Consider the following 19,416-nt stretch of genomic DNA (forward strand, 5'->3'; position numbering starts at 1 on the left):
CTGGCCCCTTCATTCGTTCAAAGAAGTAATATTGTCTTGGAAAAGTGTTGTGCACGAAAAGCAGTTAGTACGATAGTAATATGTAATTGAAGAGACTATAGAACATTTGCATTTTAAAAAACATTTAAAAAATAAATAATTTTTTGGGCACCTAATAAAATATATAAGCCTGGATGTTAAAATACAGAATCTGTGGGCATCTAATAAAATATATAAGCCCTATATATATATATATATATATATATATATATATATATATATATATATATATATATATATATATATATATATATATATATATATATATATATATGTGTGTGTGTGTGTGTGTACAAAACCGTGGTACGTGTACGTACCAGGAATTCGTGTTTGTGCACTAAAATTATATCTTTACCAAGGTAAAAATTATTTTTATTAGCTACCGTATTATAATAATCTATGTTTTTGACAAAGGTAACAACTATTCTTTAACAAAGTTACCGAATCATATGTATATCAGTATTTTATTTTGGTACCATATAATCGTTTGCTAGCAATGTACCATATATATGATCTGTTTTTATCATGCATTTTTTCTTTGTTTTGGCAATATTTGTTAAGTATGCATTATTATTTTTTAAAGTGCCTATTTGAACATTCGTCCTCATTTGCTTATGGCTAAAGTTGAGAAAAAGAAAAATTATAATATATATATATATATATATATATATATATATATATATATATATATATATATATATATATATATATATATATATATATATATATATATATATATATATATATATATATATATATATATATATATCCAGTCACACTCCTAGTAAACATATTTTGACGTATTGTTAAATTTTCAAAAATTTAGGTAGCTGACCGACCTAATGTAATATATTAGATATTACTTGTTTAAAACATATGACCTACAGTTCACTGTGAAAGTAAGAGAAGTGTGAGAAATGCCATAGTCATATTCCAAGCAGGATGCAAATGCCAAACCTCAGCAATGTAACATTTTTCATGAAGAGTAAACACAACCAAGTCCGTGAGAAAGAAGTTGTCTGTGAGAACGGAACAAGTACCTTCCGGTATTAATGTTGTGTTTACTATAAATTCATAAGTGCTGAGATAACTGTATAAACTTTAGCATGAAATTGGATACTTGTCTCAGTTCACTTTGAGCTGTCATACGGAATGGTCATCCGACCAAACCAGCTATACTCCTGTGATGGATATGTTAACACTGTTCTTAAAGAATAAACTATTCTAAAGTTAACTTACTTAGACTTTACTTGAAGATGTAACATACCAAATCTAATCTATAACACATTTAAGATGACATTTGAAGAGAACCCAAATGTGTGTTAACAACAGTAGCACACCAATATATATATATATATATATATATATATATATATATATATATATATATATATATATATATATATATATATATATATATATATATATACAGTATATAAGAGCTCGCTCAGCTTCCTCTACTTACCTTTGTATTTTGCCTTTCTATACAGACAAATTTTCATAGGTTGTCAATCCATCGTTTTCTCTTCCTTCCCCTGGTTCCTTTGCCATCTCTAGGGACCAATTCTGTTATTGTTACTGGCCATCTATTGGCTGTCATTCTTATTATATAACTCAACCATGTCCATTTCGTTTTCTTAAATGTTGCTGGGATATCTTCAACTTCAGTATCCATGACTCTCTTTCTTAGTCCCTTAGTATTATTCTTGTGATCTCTCTTTCATAGTTCATGGAGTTGTAACTAGGTTATGTTCTAAGACTTTAGCAAGGCTCCAAGTTTCTGATGCATGAGTCAATACTCGTTGGACCATCTGATTAAATCCTTCCATTTTTAGAGAATGCCGTTTTTATCAAAATCTCATTTTGTTTACCAAAATCTTTCTATCAAATGCTTATCTTTCTTTTAATTTCTGCCTCTTTTCCTGGGGAAAAACTTGCTATCTTTCCTAAGTACGTATATTGATCAGCAATTCATAGTGATTCATCCAACACCGTTATTAGCTGTCTGCATTTTCAATGAACATTATCTTAGTTTTGCTTAAATAATTTTCTGTCCTACATTTTTGCTTTCTCTATTCAAATCATTAATTTTATTTTGCAATACCTTTTTTGATTCACTAAACAGAGCTATGTCATCTGCAAATCTTAAGTGGTTGAGGTATTCCCCATTAATATTAATGCCAACATTTCCCAATAAAAATTCTTAAAAATAGGCATGCTGTGAATGATTTAGGGGATATTTGGTCTCAATGTTGACCTCCTTTCTTAAGTGGAATTTTCTTACTATATTCATTTAGTTTTAGGATTCCTTTAATTCCCATATGAATATCTGCAAGAGTTTTAACATGATAATAATATATTTCTTTGTCTCTAAAGGGTTTTCATTAATGCTGAAGGTTGATGGAATCAAAAGCTTTGTCATAGCCTATAAATTCCACACACACGCACACACATACATACATATATATATATATATATATATATATATATATATATATATATATATATATATATATATATATATATATATATATATATATATATATATATTTATATATATATATGCATATGTATAGGGTCTGGGTCACAATCCCGTCTGCCGTAATGCTGCCAAAATCTCGATGCACCATGTCAGTAACCTGGTGCATCGAGATTTTGGCAGCATTACGGCAGACGGGATTGTGACCCAGACCCTATACATATGCATATATATATATAAATATATATATATATATATATATATATATATATATATATATATATATATATATATTTATATATATATATGCATATGTATAGGGTCTGGGTCACAATCCCGTCTGCCGTAATGCTGCCAAAATCTCGATGCACCAGGTTACTGACATGCACAAAATCCTGACAGCCATAATCCCGGCATTGTGTTTTCTTCCTATAATCTACCCTAAAATAGTTCTGAAACAGAATTTGGATTAAAATCTTAAACTTGGAACTGTCCCGTCGGTTATTATCCCGAATTTAGATCCCGTTTCAGCTAATTTTCTTTTCTTGGTAATCAATGGAAAGTAAATTGAATCCTTGGAAGATTTATAATCCTAGGCCGATGAAACCCATACAGGGTTGCAAAATATTAAATTTTTGGCAATCTGAAACTATGTAGATAGGAAGTAAATAAAATATTAAAAGGTTAAGATTTAGATCTCAATTCTTTTCAGACAAGAACAGGATTTTTCTGACACTTGGTATCAGCTATTCCGTAGGTATTAAGCTGGTTACATTGTTTTCTCTTATTTTCATTTAGCGGTCTAAATTTGTTTTCACCCATATGAAAAATTGAGGATACATCGTCTCCCAGCTGCAACTTTGGTTTTTATCAAATATAACACTGGTTTATCTGAGGTCAGATCAGGGCACTTAAAGGTCGATACGCTCATTCAGGAAGAGTAGCCCAAGATATACATATATCAGTGAAGCTTTTGTCGGCATGCACAATAGACAGTCATAATTCCCGAAGATATCAAATTATTTTCGGCGGGTAAAAGCGATTGGAGGTCCGTAGTTTATTTTTTTGGAAAAAGCTATTCCCACAGCTAATGCAAGAAATGCGTGCTTGTTTGTGTGTGTGTGTATGTGTGTGTGTGTGTGTGTGTGTTTATGAGAGAGAGAGAGAGAGAGAGAGATAGAGAGAGAGAGAGAGAGAGAGAGAGAGAGAACTATTATCTTCAGTATTATATATATATATATATATATATATATATATATATATATATATATATATATATATATATATATATAAATATATATATATATATATATATATATATATATATATATATATATATATATATATATATATATATATATATATATATATATATATATGTATATATATATGTACATATATAAATATATATATATATATATATATATATATATATATATATATATATAAATCATACGTATATATATATATATATATATATATATATATATATATATATATATATATTTATGTATGAGAGAGAGAGAGAGAGAGAGAGAGAGAGAGAGAGAGAGAGAGAGAGAGAGAGAGAGAGAGAGAGAGAGAGAGAGAGAGAGTTTAATTCTTTATTTTTTCTTTATTTCCAATATTTACATTGGGTATTCATAAAATATAAAGCTACAATTAGTAAAGTCATCTTACAAATAGTTCAAATATTTGTTATTTTAGACATACAAAAGTTCTTTTAAAAATCAACAAATCGGCTAAAAACTTTGTAATTGAAATAATTCATCAGTAATAAAAGAATATCATGAAATCAGAAAGTATTTACTAAGAATATAGTGAGTAAAAATTACTCTTGCCGAATATTGAAATACATTGTCAAAGACCACATAAGTTGTGTTAAAAACAAGTCATGTACAAATAGTATTAAAATAACACATAGCAATCAAATAAGCATACTAGATTATAAGGAAATCTTAATTTGTAAATAAAAGCCATCTTATCCATTAATATTATCTAAAACTAATTCCAACATCTATAGAAGTACAGTAGTGCCTTCAAAAGCACTTTTAATAAGGCAATTAAGCATAACGTTCTTACATTAATCGGGACCATTTAAAATTAGTTTCTTTAAGTGTATATTAAAAGCAGCGAGAGAGGATTTTTGTTTAATTGTGCCAGGTACTTTATTGTATAATGCTGGGCCTCCAACTCTAAACTGGCGGGAGCCTATCTCTGCTTTCGCCCTTTCTACATACAGATTTTCCTGCAGTCGAGTAGAAACCCCATTAACTGCGTGTACTATTGGAAAATCGTATAACCATTCAGGAGTTATTTTACGTATTGTTTTGAATACCAAATTACAGACATCTATGGTATATTTGTCTTTTATCTTTAACCATTCTAATTTTTTGAGGGAAGGGGATATGTGGTCATGTTTTTTTTACATAACCAACAGCCACTCGGGCGGCAAAGTTTTGAAGTTTTTGAACCCTTTTCATTTGTGTAGGGCCAGTTACTCCCCAAATTCTTAAACAGTAGTTGATTATACTCATAGCCAGCGACTGAACAACTATCTTACGCGTAGAGGAATCAAATGAGTCTTTTACTCTATTTAAATAAATTAAAGTGCCCATCACTTTCTTATAAATTTCATCTATATGCGTTTCAAACGTCATATATCTGTCAAAATAAACCCCTAAAATTTTTACAGCTTTCATGGGTTTAATCTTATTTCCATTAAAATCTATTTGCACATTATCTCCAATTTCTTATATATGTTGTCGGGAACCTATAAAAATGAATTGTGTTTTTTTCTCATTAAGAAGCAAACCATTAGTTAAGAAGTACTATTTGGCCTTCTTTAGTATGTATTCTGCCCTATGAATTAGTTCGTCTATTTCATTTACATTTCCTTCAATTAAGATCTGGGTGTCGTCGGCATATTAGATGACAAAACAGCCGGGTAGTGATTTGACCAGATCGTTGACATAAATTGCAAAGAGTATTGGGCCAAGAATAGAGCCCTGGGGCACACCAAACTCTACAGTTTTTTGGGAAGACACAGTTTGACCCATTCTAACTGACTGGGATCTGTTATGTAAGTAATTCATAAACCAAAGTGGATCTATACTCAGTGATGTACATTTATCAAATAATATATTATGGTCCACGCTGTCGAAGGCTTTTGAGAGGTCAAGTAAAAGGAGTAGTGAGACTTTCTTATTATCCATGTTATTATAAATCTTATCTGATACTTTTAATAGAGCCGTTTTAGTTGATAATTTTGGTCTGAAGCCGTGTTGACTTTGTGAGATTAGACCATTTGTCTCAAAAAAAAATCAGTTAATTGAATAGCAATTATTTTTTCCAGAACTTTTGACAATACCGGTAGCAAAGATATAGGACGATAATTGGAGACGTCTTCCATATCACCACTCTTAAAAACAGGAATTACGTGGGGATTTTTCCATAACTCCGGATACTGTTTAGTGGCTATGGATGTGTTAATTATAACTGTAAGGTAAAATGCAATAATATATAACCCATCCCTAATGAAACGCAAGCTAATCCCATCAGATCCAAAAGCATTTGTGTTTTTAAGATTTTTTATAATTAAGATGACAGTATTACAGTCAACAGGAGTAGGCTTAAAACTATCTAATTCTCTAACTGGAATATTACGTACTGTTTCAGTAGAGATATTATATTTCCTAATTTCCTCTTGGGTTTTTTCGAAAGTTTTTTTCCCGACCTCATCGAAAAAATCATTGAATTTTTCAGCCTTAGAGTGTACATCAGTTACTGCTGGCAATAGCATAGAGCTCCTATCTGTTTGTTGACCATTAAATAGCATATTTTTTGTTATTTTCCAAGTAGCAGAGACATTGCCTTTAGCTTTCAGATATTCGCTTTTGTAAAACTGCTTACGGCTTGCCGCTAACTTTGAGTTTACTCTCTTCTTCAGGTCTTTATGTTTTTCTCTCAGAAAGATGTTAAAAGTTTGATTTTTTAACTCACTTTTCAGTCTGTCTCTTTCTTTCATGTCTCGCTTTATTTCATCTGTTATCCAGGGCGCAGGGGGACGAACGATTTCTTTTGTTACAACCGGAGCACAAATGTTTAGACAAGCTGTAAAGACGTCGTTTAAAGTTCCAACTTGGTTGTTTACATTGTCAGTATTTAAAATACCATTTAATATATTTACGTTATTCATGAGGTGAACACAAAGAAAGTCTGGAGAATAATTTTGCAAACATCTAAAAGTTTTTAAAACAGGTTTCTTTTTTGGCTTACGAATATTCAGATGAGTTAAGATTGTCTCGTGGTCTGCCACCAAGCTTGGTATAATATCAATTTTTGTTATCATTAGTTTAGCATTTGTTATTACGAGATCAATTAAAGACGCTGATGTAGGAGTAACTCTAGTAGGTTTGTTTACTATCTGATCGAAATTTTGTTTTATAATTAGTTTAGACATTTTATTCTCGGTCTTTAGCAGATCATCATTGAAATCCCCATAGATAAATATATGCTTATTTCGTAAAATAATTTCTTTAGAAATATCAGAGATATATTCAAAAGAGGTTGCCGGTGCTTTGGGATGGCGATATACGCATCCTACAATAACAGAAGGAAACTTGTGATATTGAATCGAGATCCACTTGTCTTCTACACCCTCACATTTTTCGATCGTTAAATTTATTTCGGTGACCTTCAAATAGTTTCTGACAAATATACATACCCCTCCACCCCGACCTTGATCCTGACGGTAGATATCATACAGGGGAATATTTATAAATGCGTCACTTATATTAGTGTATAACCATGTTTCGCTAACACATAGAATATCAATGTTTTGTTCGTTTAACATAAGTTCTATTTCAAGTTTATGACTTAACAAGGATTGGGCATTAATATGGACTACCGTTAACATATCACTGAAGAGAGAGAGAGAGAGAGAGAGAGAGAGAGAGAGAGAGAGAGAGAGAGAGAGAGAGAGAGAGATGTAAGATTATTTATTATTTCTTTATGTTTTCACTGGAATTACCAAAGGATACTTTTACCCTAATCTTCTTGAATATTTAACTTGTTTGTATAGTGAAGATCATTTTGGTAAAAAGTGTATTAATTAATTTTAAAAGATAATAATTCTCTTTGTATATCTTACTCTCCTTAAAGCTTCGGATCAAGATATTGAAATACATGGATATTAGCCAAGGCAATGGTCGAAGCTGGGCCCAGTGACGTCAGTGGATAATGGCTCTATTTTGAGGAACACAGTTCGACTGCTGGGAATAATGGTTACCTGGAGTGTTGAGAATCTTCGGGCATATGGCTGTCGGGTTTAAGGGTTTGAGAATGTTTTCTGTCTCCCATAAGTATATATATATATATATATATATATATATATATATATATATATATATATATATATATATATATATATATATATATATATATATATACACATACAGTGTATATATATATATATATATATATATATATATATATATATATATATATATATATATATATATATGTGTGTGTGTGTGTATATATGTGTGTGTATGTGTGTGTGTAGTATATATTGTACACCAGGGCAAATGCCTATACCTTCAACACGTGATTATTCCATAAACAAAGAATCTGTCAAAAGCAGTGAAAACTAGAGGGGCACACAGTAGAGTGCAGACCTCCGCAACGGCAGCTTATTTTTCGTCAGAGTGGTTTTTCAAACACTCATATATGAACCAAGTTTTCAAATCTGTGTGACAAGGATGTCCAAACTTATGGCTGATTACATGATATGGACGTTTTGCTCGTCCTTGACCTTGGCATTATCCTTCCAAAATGTAATAATTTCCAGCTCTTTACATAACATTTTGAAATACCTGCAAGTTCCATTAATTATTATTGAAATTATGGTAGAATGGTTAATGCCCGGAATTTGAAATTTTGCTTGACTTTGCCCTCTGACTTGGCCTTAATCATAACGTGTAATAATTGCCGTTGAATTTTATACATGAACCAAGTTTGAAGTCTCTGTGACATAGATGTCTAAACTTATGGGTTTTTAAGTGAAGTGAATAATTTGGTTGACCAAGATGAACTTTGACCTTGACTTTCAAAATTTAAACATTTCTAGGTTTTTACATAATAGTTGAGCCTGTAAGTTTCATTACTCTACGAATAAAATTGTGGCAAGGAAGCTGTTCACAAACAGGCACACCACAAACATACAAACGGGGGGCGGGGTTTGCACATAAACCTCTCTCCAACTTCGAGGACGGAGGCCATGAAATGTTATATCAATAGTCAATAAAATATCTGTGAAACACATGGTTATTAGATAAACTATGGGTTAGACAAAAACTGTAAAATCAAATATAAGGAGAATAAAATTTTAGCAACAAATAAAACCATTAAGGTAACAAAAATCTCTTAGCGCTGGCCTAAATGTTCATAGCTAGACAAAACGTGTACAATGAAATATTTTGTACCAACCATGTGTCACACGATCGTACATAGTAACGACATTTCATTTTGTGTATATATTATGCTTGTATCTTCGCTTTTCCCTCGCACTGACAAGGACCTGAAATAACATGTATGTTTTTCTCACCGTTAGCTGTTAACCGATGCAGTGTCGGTTGAACAGGAAATTTCCTGTTGCATTGAACATGAAATAACATATCTGTTTTTCTCACCATTAACTGTTAACCGGTGCGGTGTCGGTTGAACAGGAAATTTCCTGTTGCATTAAGGTTTTATATATAAAGGCAAGTGTTCTGTAATAAAGTTACTCAGTTGCTTTCATCCTGCCTTTGAGTCACAACCTTCTCTCGGCTCGTCACATTTCCATGATCTCAGCTACTGCTTGAAACGTTTGAAGTTCCAAAGGACAAGTACTCTGGCCAATATCTCGTAGTTTGGACTACACTGAACGATTAATAATGATATATAATAACACTGGAATATAGCTGTAAATATAACCTAACTCCGTGGACTGAACAAATCTTGTCCGAATATGAAAAAGCGGAAGAGATTGTGTGGTGAACCTGAAATATCAGCATGTTCTAGTATACTGAATAATTCTATACCAAACTCACTATTTTCTGTAATGGATGAAGTAAATATATATATATATATATATATATATATATATATATATATATATATATATATATATATATATATATATCAGATTCAGTTATGATATCGTCCAATTTTTTTCCGGCTATCTTGTTATACACACGAGCCTCCGAATCCTTGACATGTTAATACGGGTAAGTTTTTCTAGAACTCATGGGAAAATCGTGTATAAGAATAGGAAATAAAGCGAATTCTTCTTCATTTTATGTAAATTATATAGGAAAAATATGACAGGAAGAGAATTCATCTTCATTTTCTAAAAAAATTTAGAGAAATAATTTCTAATAATATCTACAAGGATTTTGTGAAAGGCAAAACCTTTGGTTTTCAGATAAGTGCATTCAAGCATTATTTATTAGATTTGAATTGATTATGAGTTCATAAACGTATTCAACACTAAAACAAGACATGATTTGATAAAATTCTTTTTTATGGAGATGTACAGTACAACGGGTATTTTATTGCTGCAAACCCTTCAGTCTTTTTATTTATTTATTTATTTATTTATTTATTTTTTATTTATTTTTTTTTAAGGGGAGTGGTGGGTTGGAATCCTGGCCACCCACCAAGTTGATGGTATTTAAAGAATTATTTAAATATTCATAAATACTAAAAATATGATAAAATTTATTGGAATACGTATGTATGCAACTGCATAAAATATATTTATAAATATTTTATTTATTTACAGCATCATCTAGATACGTATTTAGATAAAATTTTACCTGATTACAATTTTATCTTAATACGTATTTAGGTAAAATTGAATTAAATAGTACTCACATATGAGCTCAAGTTAATCTAAGCAATATGATCCTGATAATGTCATTGAGTAACTTATTTGAAAGTGAATGAGGTATGTTGTTGAAGAAAGTGCATTCCAGAAATAACTGGGAGAAATTATGACTTATTACCTGATTACGAATATAATTGATATTGTAAAAACTTTTGACGATTATATATATATATACATATATATATATATATATATATATATATATATATATATATATATATATATATATATATATATATATATATATATATATATATATATATATATATATAAATATATATATATATATATATATATATATATATATATAAATATATATATATATATATATATATATATATATATATATATATATATATATATATATATATATATATATATATATATATTTTATTCATGTATATCATTTGTGTATTTAAGAGGTGTATAGCCAGCACGTAAGGTGAGCTCCTCTCATGTAGGTAGAAGTAATTGTTTGTATGTAATATATATGCACCCCCAGGGATGCATAGCAGCAAAGGAGAACCAGCCTGTCCTTTGAAAGAGCAAACATCCTCTCTCTCAAGTACCTTGAGTGAGTGTTCCCTCCAAAGTGAACAAGTCTTTACCCAACATATATCGTGTGTAGTGTGTTCAAACGTTAGAGGAACTATAAAGGTGATTACAAATTTATTGTGTTTTTATAAATACTGATATTATTTAATTTTTTCGTAACTGACGCTGTAAGGATTATGCGAAAACGTGAAGTATATTTATTTTGGCTTAACTGTTCGATTACTTTGTGTGAGCTTAAAACTCATAAGTTTATCAGTTACTTTTATGTAATTGCTATAAGAGTTTGATCAATAGATTGTTAAAGGTAAACTAACTTCATTAATAGTGTGTTAAATTCAATTTCCATTAAAACTAGAATTGTATAATTTTTATAGTGTAATGTTCTCTTGTCTTAGTCTATGATTTTGTTCAGATTTAATATTTCGAGTCAAGTGATTATATAAGTTTCATAAATATAATTTTCTTGTCTTAGTTTAAGGTTTTGTTCAGATTTAATATTTCCAGTGAAGTGATTGTATGGTTTTCATGAGTATTATTTTCTTGTCTTTTTGGAATAAATTCTTTCAGAGTGTTGAAACTTTTTATAGAATATGGTTGTTTTTGTTGAAAGTGTATCATTTCGATCACCCGTGATTCTTGCCCTCTCGTATCCCTGTTTATGAATCAAAGTAAGAGGTTGTTTTGAATAGTTCTTAATATTAATTACCCAGTTTGTTTTGGCAGTATGTAAGAGGCCTTTGGATATTCAGTCTTTTTAAATATTGCCAACTGGTACTTGTATGACTTTCTCGGAGCTCGGGTATTAAATATTTTTTCATGTGTAACACATTAATGTAAAAACAAACAGGAGAGTTTGGAACTCGGGAAGATGTGTAACTTGCCAGCTGTAACACCTATTATATTATGTATTTTTGGTGCTCAGAAATATATATATATATATATATATATATATATATATATATATATATATATATATATACATATATATATATATATATATATATATATATATATATATATATATATATATATATATATATATATACATATATATATATATATATATATATATATATATAGATATATATATATATATATATATATATATATATATATATATATATATATATATATATATATATATAGATATATATATATATATATATATATATATATATATATATATATATATATATATATGTAGCACTGTATGTTCTCCGCCAAGTGTCTTTCATCTTTCACAGCACTAGTTACCAATAACAACCGTTAACGAGACAGCAAATGAGGACGAACGGCCAAATAGATATGCATGAACGGAACTGCCTTCACGGACCTGTTAACCGGAGGAACTACCCATTCACTGTTTAATACTCTCTTTAGAAATGTAAATTAGATGACAGACCTGAAATTTGAGGGACTTTGAGTAGGCTCATTCTATAGCTACTGTACAACGTAGGCTTACATATACGCTGAGCATACTCTGTAACATAACTGGGTTGAAGGTTTTGTCTACATATACAATAAAAAGAAAGAAGAAATGTTGCTGTGAGTTGCATCTTCCTTTGGATTGTTATATTTGGTAGCAGAGCGTTCACCACGGCAACCTTCAACCCAGTGGGTTACCAGCACGTTCCTAGGAATATTTACTACTGGACTGGAGTGCAATTGCAAGGTAAGACATTTGTTGGAGTTATGTACAGTGCCAGTGGGAATAAAGTGGGGCAAGGCAGTGTGAGTGATGAAAGTGACGTTTGTGACTATATTATGGGAACAGAGACAGGTACAGGTGATGATGAAATGATGGAACGTGCTAGTGATCAAGATTTGTTAGCAGAAATACGTGGTGTGGTTAGGGATAAGGATTTTGTCAATGAAGAAGTGAGTATCGTAGTGAGGAATGACAATAATGGAGGGGGTTGCAATAATTTAGATTTAGGAGCTGGTACTTTTGTTGATAAAAGTGGGGATAATGATGAAAAGCATTGAAAAAAGGACATGGTAAAATTGTGGTCGGAAGTCGTAAATATTCAGAAAGTGGTGGATTTTAACCACTGCGAAAACGTGAATGCTTTTAGCAGAGTAGGGGAGTTAATAAATGCATTAAAAGAGAACCAGAAAAGTTTGGTGAATGAAATTAAGAAAACCAATTTAAGGGTTAAAAAGGCTGGAGATAGTATAGAAGATTTCACTGTGGAAAACCAGAAGCCATTTTTTAAAAGGGATGTTGCTAAGGAGCTGGGTCGTCTTTTAGCAAATAATAACAAAGAATGGGAAGATAGGTTGGATAGAATGAATCGTTGGTGGCAAAACAGATTCGCCTTGATAGAAGATGAGTTGGATAGGGTGTGTAGGAGAGGGACCTGTAATTACGCATGTAATAATGCTCGTTCAATAGTAAAAAAACCTCCACAGCTCGAGAAAATGAGTGGGAGGAACAGTGGTAGGAAAGAAATCAAGAGATGGTTTGAACAGGCAAAATTATGTACCAATCAGCTTAACCTAGCAGGCACTGATGCCGTAGACAATGTTAAAGTTAGCTTGATAGAGCCTGCTAGCACAAGAATACGCCATGCTAAGCCGAAAACGTTGGAGGAAATGGAGACTAAGCTACCAGAAGCGTATGCAGATAATAAAGATGATCTAGAGAGAAGGAAAGAACTGTGGTGTGCACAACAGGGAATACAAGAAGGTGTTTGGGAGTATTTAGACAGAATAACTGACTTGGAAGAAGAAGCCGAGGGCAAAGCAGTCTGCTCTAAAGAGAGGGAAATCAGGAAATGTATGATTTTTGAAAAAGGTTTGAGGCACAGGAAAATTGCCTGTGATCTAAAGGATAAGATTGAAAACGGAGTCATAGACCAATTAGAAGATGCTGGTAGATTTGTGCAAGATAGAATGAAGGTCATGAAAGAATTTGGTAATGTTTCTGACATCCATTTGAATAGCAGGGGGAGAGATGATAAAGTAATTAAGTGTTGGACCTGTGGGGATCAGGGTCATGTATCATACCAGTGCAAAAATGGAGGGTTTTCTAGAGACAATATAGTGCAGGATCAGGGGGAAGGACACCAGTATAAGGGAAGGCTAGGTAAAAACAGAACGCAAAATAAACATGTTTTGGAAAATCAGTTTACGGGTACTTGTTGGTCTTGTGGGGAAGATGGTCATCCATTTTATGTGTAATCTATACTCTAGTAAGAACAGAGGGTTAAATAATGCAAGAGGAGACAAAGTTGTGAGGGAGATGTCATTGCAGGCCGGGGATAATGCCCAGGAAAACTTGTGAGGCCGGGCGTTAACTTGAACGTCCGGCCAAGTGAATGTTTAAATAAGAGAGGAGACACTATGAAACTGACACTCAGCATAGAGGGAAAGAAAGCTGTGGGACTTATGGATTCTGGGTCAAACTGTAGTTTGTTGTCGGAAAATTGGTATTTGGGGAATCTAAAACCAAAAGGGGTGACATTGTATAATACTAGTGACTACATATGTGACCTGAGTGGTAATGAAATTAATATAATAGGTCATGTCGTTGTTGATGTGGAAGTAAGTGGAATGGAACAGAACAGCTGTGTTTTCTATGTCAAGAGAGCTGAGAAAGGAAGGAATGGTCTTGGCAAGAACACTAACCAAGAGTGCCTTGTGGGCATGAATGTTTTGTCTTTGCTGTTCGAAAAATGGGGAGTCACCAAAAACGTTAACGTGATGGCATTAGAGAAAGAGGGATTAAAAGCTGAATATAGTCCAGTTTTGGATTGCTGTATGAGACTAGTTGGTCAAACTATGCAGGTTTGGCAAAGGGAGGATTTAGGATATGCTAGTTGCTTAAGACAACAGAATAGAAATGTTCCGTCAGGTAGCAGGAAACTAATTAAGGTATACATTGATAGCCTAAAGGAAGTGCCAAAGGAGTATGTAGTTTTAGAGAAAATAGCAGACGAGAGTAAAAATATGTTGCCTCCGGGTGTTCAGGTCTTGCCCAGTTTTTCTATATGTGAATGGGGTGTTGGATATGTCTGTGTGGCTAATTGGTCTAAAGATAATGTTAGCATTGAAGCAGGCAGTATATTGGCCACGGTGTAACTTGGCATCAGGGAGTTTATGGAGGATGATGATAATGAGAATACTGAAAAACTATCAGAGACAGAACTTCAAAACCACAGACGGAAGTTGGGAGTCAATGTTGATGAAAGTAACTTAAGTAAATCGGATTTGTTAAGACTTGATAAGATACTCTACAAATATAAGGACTGTTTTGAGCTAAATGATTCGGACCTAGGTTTGATAAAGGGATGGGAACATTCCATTAGATTGTCCTGTGGGAAACCTATCAAATTACCGTATAGAAGAATAGCACCCACGTTAATCCCTGAGGCCAAACAGTTGCTTGATGACTTAAAGAAACGGGGTGTAATTGAAGAAAGTGCAAGTCCTTATGCAGCACCTATAGTCCTTGTGAGGAAGAAGGGGGGAGGCCTAAGGTTGTGCATTGATTATAGGAAATTGAATGAAAAAACTTTTAAGGATGCATATCCTCTTCCTAGAGTAGCGGAGTGTCTGGATTCATTGGAAGGGGCCAAATACTTTTCGACTTTTGACCTTGCGCAGGGCTATCATCAAGTTTTGTTAAGGAAAGAAGATAGAGAGAAAACTGCATTTTCTGTACCATGAGGACACTTTCAGTATCGCAGGTGTCCAATGGGTCTGACAAACAGCCCAGCAACCTTTCAACGATGCATGGAGAATATTTTGGGGGATATGTTTTTTGAATTTCTAGTCATTTATTTGGATGATATGATATTATTTTCGAAGACCATTGACGACCACTTATTAAGATTGGAGGCATTGCTAGAGCGCATAAAGTCTTATGGGATGAAATTAAAGCCAAAGAAATGTCATTTGTTGCAGACATGTGTAAGTTACCTAGGATTTAGCATTAGTAATCAAGGAATAGGACCTGATCTAAGTAAGATTGAAGCAGTGAAGAACTGGAAGAGGCCAGAAACTATAAAGGAAGTGCGAGCTTTCCTGGGATTTGCAGCATTTTATAGGAGATTTATTAAAAATTTTGCCATAATTGCCAAGCCACTCAATGAGTTATTGAAAGGAGAAAAGAAGAAATCCAGTCTAAGTATTAAGGATAAATGGACAGAAGATGCAGAAATGGCCTTCCAGACATTGATAGAAAAATTGATAGCTGCCCCAGTACTGAAAGGGATAGAGTTTGGGAAAGCGTGTACGTTAGAAATAGACGCTAGTTACGATGGATTTGGTGCGGTTTTGCCCCAATATAAGGAGGATAAGCTGCATCCTGTAGCTTATGCAAGTAGGTCACTGAAACCACACGAAAGAAACATGAAGAACTATAGTTCGAGGAAACTAGAATTGTGTGCTTTGAAGTGGGCTGTTACTGAAAAATTTAAAAATTATCTTATTGGCACAAAGTGCATAGTGTATACTGACAATGCCCCTTTGAGCAATCTCAGCACAGCAAAACTTGATCACACAGAACAAAAATGGGTGGCAGATTTGTCGGTATTTGACATTGAACTTAAATTCAGACCAGGAAAACAAAATGTTAAAGCCGACATTCTCTCACGCAAGCCTAGAGAGATGGTGATGAATGAAGACGAAGAAGTATGGGTAGCTCCTCATGAGGACACAAATTTTGTTCGTGCCATAAGTAGACATCAGATTTTAGAGTGGGAGGACGTTGTTAATAAACAGAAAGCTTGTCCAGTTTTAAAGATTGTAAGGAAATGGCTAGAAGGAGAAAATATTGAGTTAGAAAACATTAATTTTAAACCTGAATTAGTTACGTGGAAAAGGGATAAAGAAAGTCTTGTGATAAGAAATGATATTCTTTATAAGACTCATGTGGATCAATTAGATAACATAATTTATAGATTAGCCGTTCCTGTTCTTTTAAGAAGTAAGTGTTTAGTCGAAACTCATGATAAACTAGGACATCAGGGTATTTATAGAACTTATAAATTACTGAACTCTAGGGTTTATTGGCCCAACATGAGGGGATTTGTAACGGATTTCATTAGAAATTGTGATACTTGTTTAAGGGCAAAAGATGAAATTCCATATAGAAATACCATTCCTGTTCATGTGGAAACTTCTCAGCCCATGGAAATTGTGGCGATAGATTTTTGTTCCGTGGAAAGATCAACCTCTGGAAAGGAGCATATTTTAGTTTTAAGTGACCTGTTTAGCAAATACGTATGGGCATATCCAACGAAGGATCAGAAAGCGACAACAGTGGCTAAAATATTGGTCGAAGAGCTCTTTCATAAATATGGAATTCCTCAGCAGCTTCATACTGACCAAGGGAGAAATTTCGAAAGCGCTCTAATTAAGGAAATCTGTAAGAGGTTCAATGTAAAGAAATCACGCACTTCTCCATATCACCCTGAAGGAAATGGTCAAGTGGAAAGAATGAATAGAACTCTGTACGGTCTACTTAGAAGTTTGGAGGAGGAGAAGAGGAACAAATGGCCATTGTATTTGCAGAGTTTAGTATTTGCGTATAATATAACACCTCACTCCGTGACAGAGTTTTCTCCGTATTTCTTGTTATTCGGGAGGGAACCTTGTATTTCAATCGAGAGCTGGGGGTATCTGGAAGACATTTACAAATTTCAAGACGGAGACTGGTTACGTCAGCAATACAAAATGCAAAAAGAAGTTTGGGATTTGGTTAGAAGGAACACACAAAAGAACTGGGTATCAAAAGCAAAGCCAATGTTAGCAAAGTCTAGAGAAAGTGATTTGGAGGTAGGACAAAAGGTTTTATTACGAGAAAATAAAATAATTGGAAGAGCGTAACTAGGAGACAAATTCGGTAAAAGAAAGTGGGTAATTGAAGAGGTACTTAACAGGGACTGGTTTTTATAGAATTAGGCCTGAAGGAAGTGATGCTAAGGTTATCCATCGGAGGAATATTAAACCGTTGGCTGGGATCGAAAGGAATGAGGGAGGAGAAAATATTGATGACTTAGATACGGAAAATAATGATAATTTCGAAACCGCTGATAGGGATGACAGTAGCTTAGAAATGCCTGATATGGAAGAAGTTTTAACCAGGTTCGGGTTTGATTTTAGCAACCATGGTAATAGTGAACCTAAAGAAAGTGTTGATAAATAGGTTGAACAAGAACAGGGAGTAACAATTAACGCACCAGTAATGAGAAGATCAGAGAGGATACGAAACAGGCAGCGATCAGAGTTGTAAATTTGTCTTTCTTTGTCGGAAATAGGTAATGGTAGCGTAGTGTGAGAGGATGGAAGTGTGTAGTGTGTGTACGATGAGGGCATCGTAAAACTGTAGGGGGGTTGTGTGTAGCACTGTATGTTCTCCGCCAAGTGTCTTTCATCTTTCACAGCACTAGTTACCAATAACAACCGTTAACAAGACAGCAAATAAGGACGAACAGCCAAATAGATATGCATGAACGGAACTGCCTTCACGGACCTGTTAACCGGAGGAACTACCCATTCACTGTTTAATACTCTCTTTAGAAATGTAAATTAGATGACAGACCTGAAATTTGAGGGACTTTGAGTAGGCTCATTCTATAGCTACTGTACAACGTAGGCTTACATATACGCTGAGCATACTCTGTAACATAACTGGGTTGAAGGTTTTGTCTACATATACAATAAAAAAAAAAGAAGAAATGTTACTGTGAGTTGCATCTTCCTTTGGATTGCTATATATATATATATATATATATATATATATATATATATATATATATATATATATATATATATATATATATATATATATATATATATATATATATGTACATATACTGTATATATATATATATATATATATATATATATATATACAAATATGTATATATATATATATATATATATATATATATATATATATATATATATATATATATATATATATATATATATATATATATATATATATATATATACATATATTTATATAAAAGTGCTACCTCGTACCACTGTAACACAATTCCAAAGAGAGTGATTTTAGATATACTAGTAATAAAAAAAATCACAATATAATATAATATAATTGAGTATAAATTATCGAGTTTTGAAGCGATTGATAAGATTAAAAATATCAAAACCGCAGATATATATATATATATATATATATATATATATATATATATATATATATATATATATATATATATATATATATATATATATAAAGTATCTTGTAAAACATATTGCGCACATCAAGCTTGAAACTATCTCATACAAAACAAAAATAGTTCATTTGTCTCTAACTTTTCTCCAACCCTTCCATCTAGACGATAGATCACCGCCTATTGAGAAGAATTTGTTCTTCGTAAATATTTTTTCTTCCGTTATTGTCAACATTATGTTACTCTAGATTATATTTATC

At 32.4% G+C, this 19,416-nt stretch overlaps 1 pseudogene; it reads left to right on the top strand.

The window, feature by feature from the left end:
- Positions 1-14,351: 14,351 nt before the first annotated feature.
- LOC137618178 (uncharacterized) overlaps positions 14,352-19,416 on the top strand; it is a 13,146-nt pseudogene continuing 8,081 nt past the window's right edge.

This window comes from Palaemon carinicauda, chromosome 2 (genome assembly GCF_036898095.1).
Source record: "Palaemon carinicauda isolate YSFRI2023 chromosome 2, ASM3689809v2, whole genome shotgun sequence".
Lineage (NCBI taxonomy): Eukaryota > Metazoa > Arthropoda > Malacostraca > Decapoda > Palaemonidae > Palaemon > Palaemon carinicauda.